This window comes from Phaseolus vulgaris, chromosome 7 (assembly GCF_051622355.1).
Source record: "Phaseolus vulgaris cultivar YP4 chromosome 7, ASM5162235v1, whole genome shotgun sequence".
Lineage (NCBI taxonomy): Eukaryota > Viridiplantae > Streptophyta > Magnoliopsida > Fabales > Fabaceae > Phaseolus > Phaseolus vulgaris.
Window position 1 is genome coordinate 32714055 of NC_143504.1, and position 11331 is coordinate 32725385.

The window sequence follows — 11331 nt, forward strand, 5'->3', positions numbered from 1 at the left end:
CTCAACTTGCCCAGGGGTTACATCTCTTCCTCCCCTGGATGCACTGGGGACTTTCAAACTTGCCTCGATTTGCTTACGCCAAGAGGTCTTGCGATGTATTCTTGCCTATATTCGCTCAAGGCGAGGAGGTCTTTTTTAATCTTTTTTCGCCTGCACCCGCTAAAGGCGGGGAGGACTTTTTAATCTGATCGCCAGATGGCGATGAGGACTCAAAAACTTTATACATGTGCCTCCGATCGCCGGATGGCGATGAGGACTTAAAACTTTATGCTTGTGCCTCCGATCGCCAGATGGCGATGAGAACTTAAAACTTTATACTTTAAAACTTTGTACTGAATGCATGCAATATGAGTCCACCGGTTCCTTAGATTACACAAGGGCGACAAGGTCTCTTTTCCGAAAACTTAAAAACGATAAGCATGCAAACTTAATGAACTTGGAAACTTTGATAAACTTTGAAACCTTCTTTATCGGGTGGCCTCGTTAAAAACCCTCCTTAGAGAAAAAAGAGTGCCCCCTTGAAAAACTGTTTTAATTGAAACTGCTTTAAACTATTCAAGTTAATCACTACTTACAATGCTTTAACTGTAATAAAACTTGAGATGGGTGGTGTTCCAAGTACGAGGAATCGCCCCTCCTTCGAACGTCTCCAAGCGGTAGACACCGTTTTTGAGTGCTTCGGTTATTCTAAACGGTCATGTCCACTTCGGCGACAATTTGTTCTCCATCTCATACTGGTGGGCCTTCCTCATCACCAGATCGCCATCTTTGAATCGCCTTGGTTTTATTCTAGAGTTGTACCTGCGTTCAACTCTTCTCTTCACTGCTTCAGCCTTCACCCGTGCTTCCTCCCTGACTTCATCCAGCAAATCCAAATTCATTCTCCTTCATTCGAGTCTTCCGCCACAAAGTTCTGGAATCTCGGCGAGCTTTCCTGGATTTCAACTGGAATCATTGCATCACACCCATACACCAAAATAAACAGGGTTTCATGGGTTCCTGATTGCTCAGTGGTATGATATGCCCACACTATACGGGGAACTTCTTCAGCCCAAGACCCCTTGGCCTTCTCCAACCTCCTCTTCAAACCTCTCAACAAAACCCGATTGGCTGACTCCACTTGCCCATTCGTTTGTGGGTGCTCCACAGAAGCAAACACCTGTTGTATTCCAACATCCTCGCACAGCTTCTTCAACAGGTGACTTGCAAATTGAGTCCCATTATCTGATACTAAACGCTTGGGCACGCCAAACCGACACACAATATTCTTCCACACGAAACTCTGAATTTTGTGCGTGGTGATCTGGGCTACTGGTTCTGCTTCAATCCACTTCGTGAAGTATTCGATCGCCACAACCAAGTACTTCATTTGCCTGATCGCCAATGGAAAGGGTCTCAGAATATCAATTCCCCATGTATGGAACGGCCAGGGGCTGTAAATTGACTTTAGCTCTTCTGGAGGCGCCTTGTGCCAATCGGCGTGCTGCTGGCATTACTTGCAACACTGGGCATATTTCTTACAATCTTCCCTCATTGTGGGCCAATAATAACCTGCATGGAGAGTTCTTGTTGCCAAAGCTCAACCCCCGATGTGACTCCCACAAATCCCCTCATGGAGCTCAGCTATAATTCTCGTGCACTTCTCTCCGTGTACACATACTAAAAGGGGATGTGTAAACCCAAACCTGTACAACTCGCCATCAACGAGGGTGAACCTGCTGGAGTTCTTCTTTATCTTTCTAGCTTTCGTCGAGTCCAGTGGGAGCACGCCATCCGCCATGTAGCGCTGGTATGGCGTTATCCATGTATCTGGCTCATGCATAGCACAAACTTGCATCATCTTTACCTCTCCCACTGGATGTGCTCTAACTCTCGGCGTCCTCAAAGTCTCCTGAGTCAAGGATCTATAACTCCTCGCCATCCCTTCCATCGATTTGCAAATTTGAAGAACCTGGTGATCTGCCACAAATGCTCGAGGTGTCTTCGAAGTTTCTTGTATGATGGTCCTCTGCCTGCCCCCCTTGCCCGAATTGGCGAGCTTGGCTAGCAAGTCAGCTCGGGCATTCTGCTCCCTTGGCACGTGTACCACTTCAAACAAAGCAAAAGACCGTTTTAACTCTTGCACATACTCCCGGTAAACCGCCATATGCGGATCTTTGGCCTGAAACTCGCCAGTTACCTGCCCAGTGACCAATAACGAATCACTCTTGGCCACCAGCACCTTTGCCCCCATTTCCTTTGCCAACAAAATTCTGGCGATCAAAGCCTCATACTCCGCTTGATTATTGCTGGCTTTGAAGGCAAACCTCAGAGATTGTTCTATCAACACACCGTTGGGCCCCTCCAAAATAACTCCAGCTCCGCTACCCTGCTGGTTAGACGACCCATCCACTGAGAGCACCCAACGAAAATCATCCCCTCACTCTGCGCTTTTTCAGAAGAGAGCTCGACCACAAAGTTAGCGAAGATTTGCCCCTTGATCGGTCCTAGGGGCTCATACTTAATATCGAATTCCGACAACTCCACCGCCCATTTTACCATCCTTCCAGCTACATCCGGTTTCTTCAAAACCTTCTGGATGGGTAAATCAGTCATTAATAACACTGTAAAACTCTGGAAGTAATGACGCAGCCTCATTGCTGAAAACACAACCGCCAGTGCTGCCTTCTCTAAGGCCTGATATCTCACTTCTGGGCCCTGCAACACCTTACTGATGAAATAGATAGGTTTCTGGACTTGATCTTGATCATGGGCGAGTACCGCACTTATTGCCTTCTCAGCTATGGCAAAATACAATCTGAGTGGCGTTCCCATTTGAGGTTTACACAAAACCGGCGGGCTCGCCAAATACTCTTTGAGCTTCACAAAAGCTTATTCACATTCCCTCGTCCAGACAAACCTATTATTCCTCTTCAGACATTGGAAATACGGGTGGGCTTTCTCCCCACTGGCAGATACGAATCGAGACAGGGCGGTCATCCGGCCTGTAAGCTGTTGGACCTCCTTTACGGTGGCAGGACTCCTCATCACAAAAATGGCAGCACATTTGTCGGGATTTGCCTCGATTCCCCTCTCAGTCAAAAGAAATCCCAGAAACTTCCCTGCCTCTACGCTGAAAATGCACTTCTCGGGATTCAACTTCAGCTTGTACTTGGCTATTGTAACGAACAACTCTTCTAGATCAGTAACGTGCCTGGTATTTTCCAGAGATGTCACGACCATATCGTCGACATATGCTTGCACATTCCTCCCAAGCATAGCCGCAAGCACCTTATCCATTAGCCTCTGGTACGTGGCTCCCGCATTCTTCAGCCCAAAGGGCATCACCTTGTAGCAATAGCATGACCTCTCCGTCATGAAAGCAGTCTTTTCCTCATCCATCGGGTGCATCTTAATCTGGTTATATCCCAAGAAGGCGTCCAAGAAACTGAGCAACTTACACCCTGACGCACTATCCACCAGGGCATCTATACTTGGCAAAGGATAAGAATCCTTTGGACAGGCTTTATTTAAATCCGTAAAATCAACGCACATCCGCCATTTCCCATTGCTCTTCTTGACCAGGACGACATTGGCGAGCCATTCCGGATATTGAATCTCCCTGATATGGCCTGCCGCAAGGAGTTTCTGCGTCTCGTCCCTGATCGCCTGTCTCTTTTCTTCGTTAAACTTTCTTCTTCTTTGTCGGATTGGTTTGACTTGAGGATCCATCGCTAGGCGATGACACAAGAAATCAGGGTCAATTCCCGGCATGTCTGAAGCAGACCATGCAAACGCATCCAGATGCCTTTTTATTACCTTGGCGATCTGGTCTTGTGTCTCACCATCTAAAGTCTTCCCCAGCTTAAACGTTTTGCCGTCAATCTTCTTCTCAAGCCAATCCTCGACCGGCTGAGGCCTCTTCTCACTGGCGATCAGCACTCTCGCGATTCCTGACTCCCTGGCGACTTCCGGGCAGTCCTTCTCTTCCTCAACCCGAGCGACGTTCTCGCACCTCGCCTCAACATCCACCATCACCACATCCCTTTCGGTGGCCACCTCAAACGCTGTGTCCACAACTCGCCGATTTTCCTGTTTAGGCTCCACACCAGGGGGCGGCGTTGTGGTTACATGGCACACTGATCTCTTGTTCTTGAGGCTGTTTTCATAGCACTTCTTTGCCTCCTTTTGATCAGAGCGGATGGTGATAACCACCCCCCCCCCCCCCCCATTGAAGGTAACTTGACCTTCATGTGCCTCGTTGAAGGCACAACACCTATCCTGTTGAGTGTTGGCCTTCCCAACAAGATATTATATGCCGAAGGAGCGTTCACAACAAGGTACCTGATCTTCTCTGTGCGCGAGGCCACCCCATATGTGAACGTCGTTCTTAACTCAATGTACCCCCTGACCTCCACTTGATCACCAGCAAAACCATATAAGCAGCCCCCATAAGGCATCGTTCAGCGAACGTGGCGGGGTGGCTTCTGATCAGCGATTCACTAAACGGTCCAGGCAACACGCCCTTTTTGAAGGCATGCACAAACATATCTTCATCCTTACCTGGCAAGCGGACAATCTGAGCCCCGAATCTGTTCAAAAAATCCTTCAGAGACTCCCCTTGATACTGCCTCACATCGAACAGATCGTAAGACACCAACGGCGGTGCCTTGTTTACTATGTACTACTCGACGAACATCTTGGAGAACTGCTGGAAGGTGGTAATGTGGCCGGTAGGCAGACTGACGAACCACTCCAGCGTTGTTCCACTGAGAGTACTCATAAACACCTTGCAGTAGACTGCATCCGAACCGCCTGAGAGCATCATCTGCGTGTGAAACGCCGTGAGATGAGCCTCAGGATCCTCCACCCCGGTGAAAGATGCTTTCACCGATACCGCATTTGCAGGGACCACCGTGTCCATGATCTCCTGAGAAAATAGCATTGGAAAAGTACGCGGAGGGGACGGGGGCACAGATTTGTCCCCAGTCGCACGCTCCTTCTATCCCTTAAGGGCTTTATGTAACTCTTCATTGACTCTGTTAAGGTCTTCATTTCTAGCCTGTGAGGCCACTAGTGCCTCGTGCATTCTCTCTTGTTCAGAACGTGATGCAGCCACGTTCTCCTGCAACGTCCTCATCATTTCCATCACCTGCGCCATAGATACAACGTCCTCTTCGGTTGACGGCGCGACTGAACTGGATCGCGTTGTCCTCATCCTTTCTCAACAAACTTCAGGAAATCACACCAAAATCGTAATCACAAACACTCCGAATCAGAACAAGATTGCGAACTCTTCGAACAAACTATAGAGAGACGATTGATCCAGCAATCAACCGATAGAAACCTCAACAACTCAGAGAAACTCCACTTTACTGATTAGAACCCCAAGCAAACGGTGAAACTTCGGAAAACCAACTGCGACAGCAAGCAGTCGAACAGAAATCACCAAAACTTCAATAAACCTGAACCGAGGTTAGGAATCACCTTTTACACGGCCCCACGGTGGGCGCCAGATGATCCTGCCGGTTGACTAAGCGCAAGAACGATGCCTCGTCACGATCTTCCCTCACCAGCTATAACACCACATGCACTTCAAGTCCACGCTACAGATTGTCTCTCTGAGAACTTGAAAACACAGTATGGTGCCTCTGCGGCCGGTGGCGTTCCGACGCTCAAGTCAGTAACAGGAACACCCAAAAACTGAGAGAAAACTAAGTGCTATAGGACCGTACTCAAGTGTTCTCAACAAAAATAATGAGCCGTAATGAATGTACCTCTGCCAATTCTGGGCTAGAGTGACTTAAGTGTCATTTCCATGTAGCATCCTGTTATGCGGCCAAATCTCCTATTCAAGGTATAACCTAGCACGTAACGCGCTCTAGAACGCCACCCGACAAAGCGAGTATCGGATGCAACAAAGTACATCATCTCTGTGATATCGCTTGTCGCAGGTGCCACCTTCCTCCCCACCACGCCATGCATGTTCTAGCTTAGGGAACCTTGCCATCGACGAATGTCCACTCTGGGAATCCCGTCATCAATGAGCAAGCTGTATCCTCCAACTCACTTAACCTCCATGCTTCATGCTGACGTAACAATCATCTTTACTGAACTTACACGCCTGAACCTCCAATAGCTTCAACCAAGTTACTGGGAAATCCGGCGATGTGCCTCTTGCGGCGACTCCTGACCACCCGATCTTCCATCATCTAACACAGCGATGATACGAAAACCTGGTGACAACCGACTATGTACACTGTAGAACGCCACTTCCACAAACGGCGACTATGTTAACTTCTTGACCATTCATCTTTCTCCTGTCCACGTGTCCCGCTAAGCACGCCCCACGTAGTCACTTACTATCCACGTCATCACACCCGATGACCTGATCGGTACAGTTAACAATGCTGAAGGGAAGGTATCTAATGTATAGGACATGTTTAAATCACAGCAAATGGGTTATAACAAAGTTAAATGTTTAAATCACAGCAAAAGGAATGTCACCAATCTCGACTTGAACCCATCCAAATGGATTTAAGCATATTCAACTTTTCAACGATAAAAAAATTAGTTCAAATAGCAAAAGGGTAATGGATTGGCAAAATTCCAACCACTTACTGAATGTGAGAACTTGTTGTGCTCAAAGCTTCAACAACTGTGTCTAGCTCACCATTAGTTAGTAGTAATGTATCTTGCAACATTCAGCAACCAGTTTGTAATAATATCAGCAAAATTGCTTTCTTAATGGAAACTGACACAGTTTCTAATTAGCACACACAGGTCTCCATCTTATATTGTCTAAAGGACATTTCTATGCAGAAAGAGATGCCTTTACACCTCCTAAACATAAAACATGAAACATGGTAAATTTAACATGATTGACTGCTTTTCTTTCGCATCCTAATCAAAACACAAATTTTCCTCCTAGCATTTATCTAGCCTTCAAAAACGGAATAGAAAACAAACTACACGAAGTTTAAAAAAACCCAAAAAAAATCTTCTAAGAAAGAAGAAACACCCTCTACAAAGAAATCAAACAGACTATGCACACTCATCCAACCATATCAAATGACTAGGACAATAATAACATGATATACAGCTTGAAAGAACCATACATGTTTACTCTTTATTTAGCAACATATAAAAGAGCAAGTACAAACCAACCAAAGCACTTTCACCTCGTGGTTCAGCTCGCAAAATTTAATTAGAACTTAGGAAGTTCTGTCTATACCAGGTAAAAAAAATACCAAACCAAAGAAAACCGTTACCATTCCATATTATACCACAACTCTTGTGAGTCGGTAGCTAACTGGCTCACAATAATCTGAATATGCTATTGCAATTTAAAACCTTGTATCATTGATTAATCCATTCTCATTCTTCTTCTACAAAATTTAGAACCCAACAATAATCATTCTAATCAGTGATATATAAAACCTTGAATCATTGATCAATTCACCACCTTTCTTCTTCTGCAAAATAAGGCCTCTTCCCAACCAATTCAACAACTCTCTTCGCAGCACCAAAGTTTAGTTAAATGGATCCTTACCAAAAATAACCTAATTTAATTCACAAGCAAACCCAAAGAAAACACCAATTCATTTTTATTTCGGTCAAGTTTAGGGTTTATGCTTCAACTACTAATTCAAATAAGCATTTGCAAACACGACATGAGCAACTCAGAAAATTCAATGCCAACTGAAGAAATCGACAATGGAAATAGAGAAAGGATAATGAAAAAAAGAGCAAAATCGATGGTGATGACAGTGGTGTTGCGTTCGCCGGAGAGAACAATGGTGGTGGAGCGTATAGGGGCGTGAGAGAGAGAATATGTACTGAGAAGAGGAAGAAGAAACCAATTACCATGACGAAGCAGCAAAAGCAGGTCCGTGGTGGAGGAGGAGAAACAAGTCCGTGGTGGAGAAGGAGAAGCTCTGTGGTAGAGGATGAGAAGTAGCTCTAAGATGGAAGAGGGAAAGTAGCTACTGTGGAGGAGGAGAAACACTAATGGGTTTTTTAGTCAAAAGTTTGAAAAAGTGAGTATTTTCCTGAGGTTTGAAAATAAATCATTGGAAAAGTTAAAAGAAAGATAATTTTTCTTTTTTTATTAAAAATATTTATATAAAATAAATAAAAAAAATTAATTTATTTTAATTAAATAAATATTTAAAAGTAAGAATATTTTTTTAAAAAATTATATGTTTAAACTTACAGATTCAAAAACTTTAAGAATTTAGTTATCAAATATATTAAAAAAAAATTTAAATTTTTTTTAATTATATTTATTTATTGAAATTTGAGAAAATTTAAAATATTTTATTGATGTTTTACAATAAACATTTCAAACTTAATGAAAATTAAACAAACTCCATTATTTTGATGAGATTTTAGAATAAATTAATGAAACTTAACAAAGGTTAAAAAGTCTCAACTATTTTGCGGAAGTTTTAAAATAAACCTTTGGAAATTAACTAAGGCTAAAAAATCTCCGTTATTTTGTGGAGGTTTTGAAATAAACTTATGGAAATTAATGAAGGTTAAAAAAAACATCAGTTATTTTGCAGAGGTTTTAAAATAAACCTTTGAAAATTAATGAAGGTTAAAAAAATCTTCGTCATTTTGCCGAGGTTTTAGAATAAACCTTTGGAATTTAACTAAGATTAAAAAACCTCCGTTATTTTGTTGAGGTTTTAGAAAAAACATCCATTAATTAAATCAATTCTTAGGGTTATGTTAACTTCCACTAAATAACCTCCACTAAAACCTTTTTTTTCTTGCAGTGAACTTGACTTTGTTCCCATAAATTTTTATATCAACACCAAAACGAAAAATTGCATAAAATAAAATTACTTTATGTTCTTACAACAAGGACCAAGAACACTTGAAATGGGTTAATCAAGACTAATCCTTCAATCTTGGGCTGAACACTATCTTGGGCCGGGTACTTCTCTCCTTGATGGAAACTCTTGGCTTCTCCTCTCGGCTGGTGCTCTCGGCTTCTCCTCTCGGCTGGTGCTCTCGGCTTCTCCTCTCGGCTGGTGCTCTCGGCTTCTCCTCACAACAGGTGGGGGGTACCTGCAAGTCGCTCCGATGCCAAAGTCAGAAAAGGTTTAACGTTCATCAGATAAAATCACTCTTACCTTTTTTCTTACTCTGAACTTCTATTTATAGGGTTTCCTTAATGGCCTTTTCTCCTTTTCTGTTGGACTTTCTCTTTACACCTTTTTATTATTTACACACTCCTCCTGTGGGTTTTAAACTTAATTGGGTTTCATTTTTATAGTAATATTTATATTTTATTTTATTCTTTAACATATATCTTTTTCATTCTCGGTTTAAACCTCTCGGTTTCAACCTTTTTCCCTCGTTTACTCAATGTTGTTCTCGGCCTAAACCTCTCGGTTTTAGCCTACCAGTACACTAGCCCCCGAGACAAAAATATTTTTATTTTAAGTTTAAAGAAATATTTGTGTCTTAATATAATATAATAATGTTTGACGTTTGATTTGATTTGATATGGAACGCTTTGATTTCTGCGCTTTATTTTGCTCAGTTTTCATGACTTGACAGGAACTTGCTATTTTGACCGTTAGATGACATATTTTTCAATGGTGCCACATTGTTTATATCGTTTGAAATTCTAGGGTTTTGTTTGGGCTATAAATAGGTTTGCCATTGGGTTTTTTATGATTGTGTGAGCTTTGCTGCTGTTTAGAAGGAAGCATATTGTCAATCTTCGTTCAATTCTTGCGAAGGTAATGTCTCTTTCAAGTTCTTCTGCTACTGATGAATTTTCAAGCGCGGGTGGTGAATCAACTGGCCGAGTGGTTCGAGAAGAAGTTCCTCCTGAGTCAAAATCTTCTTCTGCTACTCCATCTTGTATGAATGATTCAAGTGGAGCTCCTGCTGTTGATGTTCCTCAAGAATTTGAATTTATCGTACCCCAGAAAAACCTTCGTCCTGGTTATCAATGGGTCAATCCTAAAGTCCGAGAGTATTTCTCGAAGTATCGTTCTGCTAACGAACTTCGGAGTTTTCTTTCCCGTTCTCAGATTTATTATTCTGATATTGAAAATGATATCATTTCATTTCGGCGTGTTGGTGATGTTGATAATGTGTGTCATGGCCGAGAAGGTGATAGCTATGAATTTTTTTATTTTTATGCTTGCTTTTTCAGAGATCTTCATATTCGATTGCCTTTGAACAATTTTCAAATGGGCGTTCTTAATTTTCTTAATGTTGCTCCTACTCAGCTTCATCCTAATGGTTGGGCTGCGATGCAAGCATTCAGTATTTTGTGTAAATTATTGTCACTTTCTCCTAGTCCTTCTGCGTTTCTATACTATTATAGTTCTCGGCCTGGTAAACGGCCAGGGTGGCTATCCCTTATTAGCAAGTCCAATGTGTGTTTTCTTAAGCCTTTTACGTCGTCGTATAAGGATTTTAAAGGAAGTTTTTTCAAAATTCTAATAGAGCCAATAGGAAGAGAATATTTCTTTAATGGAAATTCTCCAAAATTTCCTCTGTATTGGACGAAAGATCCTGTGAAGTTTAACTCAATATCCTTTCATTCGATGGGTGTGGCCGATCGTCATGTTATTGAAGTTTTTAGTCATTTCTCGTATCAAGTTCCCACTCGTGCTTTGCTTCAGTTGTATACTTCATCACATCCTCGAGAAGATCTTACTGGTACGTGGTTATTCCGCATTTTCTTGCTTTTTAGGATAAGTTTTTTAACTTTGCTAAATTTTTTATTGATTTTCAGCTCTGATGGCAAGTACTAATCCGAAAGCTCGATCTTACTTTTCGAAACTGCTTAACAAAGTGGGTGATGTTACTCCCCGACGCGAGAATGTGGTAAATCCTGTTGTGGAAGTAGAAAACGTGGAGCCAGTTGTTAATGTTGACGTGGTGGAACCGACAAGTAATGTTGATGTTGCTGGTCCTTCGAAGAAATCAAAGAAACGAGATAGGAGCAGCAAGAAGTCACGTTCATCTTCTCGGCGCCATCGCCATAGTGGAAATGTTTCATGTGAACCTCTTCCTGAGACGATTTTTAGTGCTACGAATAAATATGCAAAATTCGTTCAAACATCTTTTAGTGAATCAACTTACAATATGCTGAAGAATATGGATGCTACTTCATTAGCGGATTCTGTTATTGAATTATCAAGTAGAAATCTTTTGATTGGAAAAATGATGAAAGAGAAGAATGGAAACTGCGTGTCGTTGTCCGAATTTGAGAAGCTGAAGAATGATCTTGCTGAGTATAAGGATAGGATGAACTCTTTATCATTAGAGTTAGAGAAGGTGGCAAAACAGAAAGAACAACAAGAAATCGAAAATGAA